The 3780-nt window shown below is 38.9% G+C and overlaps 1 long non-coding RNA gene across 2 annotated transcripts in view; it reads right to left on the minus strand.

Moving 5' to 3' along the window:
* Positions 1 to 344: 344 nt before the first annotated feature.
* Positions 345 to 3780, minus strand: part of LOC102375036 — a 73605-nt gene continuing 70169 nt past the window's right edge. For both annotated transcript variants that reach the window (XR_003092597.1, XR_003092598.1), the window contains one exon: positions 345 to 1737. This is a non-coding gene — a long non-coding RNA (uncharacterized LOC102375036). The remainder of the gene's footprint in view (positions 1738 to 3780) is intronic.

The following is a 3780-nucleotide window of genomic DNA, read 5'->3' on the forward strand; positions in this document are numbered from 1 at the left end:
GACTGCTCTGAGTGGTAGCAGATGATAGAACAGGGAACAATGGTCTCAACTTGCAGCAAGGGAAGTTTAAGTTGGATATTAGGAGAGACTTTCACTAGGATGGTGGTGAATGGGTTACTTAGAGAGGTGCTGGAATCCCCATCCTTGGAAGTTTTTAAGGCCTGGTTCAATAAAGCCCTGGCTGGAATGATCTAGTTGAGGATAGTCCTGCTTTGAGCATAGAGTTGGACTAGATGGCCTTCTGAGGTCCCTTCCAACTTTAATTTTCTATGACTTTATTATATTAAATAACATAATTAAGTGTTATGAATGGCTCTTCCTCCCAACGAGGGAAATTTGGGCTGCTGAAGTGAAAATAACTTTTTTTTTTTAGATGTGCTTGAGGCTCAGGACTAACTTGATAGAAAAAGGGAGTGATGTCTTGTTAAGAGCAGTTGATGATGACCATATCTACCAATTACAGGTTAGATTGTTTTGTATGGAAGACAGATGAAGAGACCTTACATCCATAAGGATGACCTTCTCAAGTTCTCAATCAGTTTTTCTCTCAGGTGGGAAGGATTGTGGGGGTCATGTGTAGATACGGCAGGATACATCTTTCCAACACCACAACTTGCAAGAATCATCCTCAAGGTGGGTGATCTGCAGTCCTAATGAAATCCTTGAATGATCAGAACTATTTCCTGGAAGCAAGAGGGTATAGTAAGAAGAAACTGCAGGCAAGAGGCTATGATGACAGTGCTGCATTCAACATTTTCTTGGGTGCTTCACTCTGCTGCCTTTGCATCTATTGCCTCTGAGTTCATCTCTCAAAATATCTTAGAACTGGATGTCTAGAGGTCATGGAGTGAATCTGCAAGGCATTAAAGTTATAAAGGTAGCTCTCTCAAATACAGTACACTTTCTGCATCTCTCCCCAATTGAGATTAATCTGATGGGAGTCCCTTCCTTCAATGATGCAGAAGACTTGACAGAGGTCTTTATTGTCATGGACATTCTAGGCACATATGTTTAAACAAACAAACAAGCAAACCACATAACAATCTTGTAACAATAAAGCTAAGCAGATGTTTATTGAAACCCATTCATGGGCCACATCAAAAGCCCTGAGAAAAACAGAGGATTTAAAACTATCAAGAGAAACAATACCCTATCCAAAGGTCAGTAAAAAAAGGGCTGTGTGTTGCCCTTACACTGCAGAGGCAAATGAACAAATCAGATCCTCCTGTGCAAGCCAAAGGCTCCCGTTGCTTCCAAACAGTCTGCCCAAAAAAGCAAGACAGTACATAAGGTTCCAGAAACTCAGTAAGAGTTGTATCCATAGGTCAAGGGCAGCATGTGTCCCAATGTGACAGATGAGAAGTGAGAAATGTCATCACGTTCCTCCAAAATCAGCAGCATCTGTTTGTGTAGAGCCTCTGTTAAAATCAAAGTGTCAGTTTCTAAGGACAGTCTGCACCCTGGTAGGGTAGTACTGCAAAGGCAGTTTAAAACACTGTTAAGAAGCCCAGAGCAGTTAACGTCTAAATTAATAATGAGTTTTGTGAAGGGAACTGTGTACTGGAGTATGAGCTCATTCTTGTAGCTCATCCATGCCCATTGGACTGTCCAAGAATATATGCCAAAGGAGTGGTCACCTTTCTTTGCAGTCTGAGTGATGATGTGTCAGGAGATTGCTGCTTTCATTCATGGGATCTCCTTTCAAAGCTATTGTCTTGCTCTCTGGTACCCCAGAGCCTGTATGCAGCAGAGGAAGAGAACCAAATTGTTATACACTGCTTTTATTCCCACTCCATCACCAAATTTAAGAGATTCCTTCACCAAGGAAAAATTGTAGGCTGCATTAGTACTGCTTTATGGAGCTGTAATCAAGTAGTAGAATAGGCCATATCTCAGTCCTTTATCCATAAAAGGACTCATAGCCTTCACATCTAGCCTGAGAGAGTGTCTGCTATTAGCATTTGCAACCTGATATGAGCTACCTAGCTGATATATTAATTGTAGGGCTGTAAGAATAATTCAGCCTTCAGATACTATAAAAAGAAGGTCAAACAGCGGCTTTAATTTTATGAAATAATTATTAACACACTTGCATACATATGGGGCACATCTACATATTGCTCTACAGCAATGTTGTTACTGCACTGTGCTTTAGTACTTCCTTTTGGAAGTAGTAAGGCATGGTGCTATAACTGCCTGTGCTGCGCTGTATGCATGGCACACAGTTATTTTTAGCAGCTACTTTGCTGTAACAGAGCACTATAATGGGGAAGCGTGCTGCTACGGCAAAGTAGTTGCAGGTCATGTGTAGACACCTGTGGGCTCTACGTTGCCATAGCACATCACTACGGTGACATTGTCACATGTAGACGTGCCCACAGAAGCGCATTTTCAGACTGATGGCTACAAAAGTTCCTGAACCTCATAGTCTCTACTAATGAGAAATGTGACTAGGTGCCAAAATGAAAACTTTTTCATCAAACAATATGACAGGAAAGAGAACTCTAATGAATATTTTGGCACATTTATAGCCATTTTTTGGCTCATTTAGCACTCAAGAGACAGGAGATCATAATTAAAGGAAATAACAGCAACTCCAGACAAGCATTTAAATATTTTCCTTGTGCTGTCAATGCACCATTTCATATTACCTAACATCAGTCTTAAGCAGTGTAGAGCACACATGTATCAAAAAAAAAATCCAGCTAATAACTAAAAACGAATTAAGCCTAAATGTACTTTTTAATTGTGTTCAAAGTGTTTAGAGTGTGGCTTTATTAGCCATTTTTTTAAAGAACTATTTATTTCCAAATAATTTATTTCAGCTTTGAATTTCTTTTTTGAAATACATCGCACCTTGGAGAAAGGTCACATATCTTGCAATGATAAAAAAAAAAAAAAAAGAATCACAGTGTGCTCATAAGGGGAAGACCTTTGTTATGTAAAAGGCGTTTTAATACCCACTATATCATTTGGTAAAGTATCAAGCATGTTGAACATTTTATAAAGAGATGATTTACTATAACCAGGATTATTCTTATAATGATATAAGGGTAGAATTTTCTAGTTTTTGTTCCACAGCCTTTTCTTTTTTTTTTCCTTTTTTTTAAAGAATCAACTTAGCAGCAATGATGGGGCCAAATGAAGTTATTAAACTCTTCTGATTTCTATTTCTTTTGATAAATGTTTACCAACTTCAACCACAACTTCTTGATTTGTGCCTACGGCATTGGGGATTCTCTGATGGTCACTATCCGTGGGCCAGCAAAGGCTCGAGCTATTATGAAACTATAGTGGGTGCCCTTCAGTCCAGTACAGACATGGGCTAATATTTCACAGTAAAACTCAAAATATGTTTGTGATATTCCTCCTCTGTTTCCACTGATTATTGTATCTGCAATATCATTTCCCAAAACTACCAGTCTGCACAATTTATGCAACTCTTCCAGCAACCTTTTTCTTTATATTTTCCTACTATGGTAAGAACAAAAGGCTGGGTTTTAACATAATAGGAAGAAGAAAACAAACAAGAAGGACCTTGTCTGTTATTTCAGGTGCTACCAGGAGGGTTCCTAAAGCAAATATGATTATTCTTTTAATAGATGCTTTATTGTAATTGAAGTTACTATGGAACCTACACAATTTAAGACTAATTTACAGCCCAACTGTAATTGGTCTTCACACTGCTGTGCAGATGGACAAAAAGTACTAAGAGTTCCTCACATGCCCTTACCCGGCCTGGATGCATTGCTAAACTGCACTAGTAAAGAGTGGGTCTTA

Source organism: Alligator sinensis, unplaced genomic scaffold (genome assembly GCF_000455745.1).
Source record: "Alligator sinensis unplaced genomic scaffold, ASM45574v1 scaffold755_2, whole genome shotgun sequence".
NCBI lineage: Eukaryota > Metazoa > Chordata > Crocodylia > Alligatoridae > Alligator > Alligator sinensis.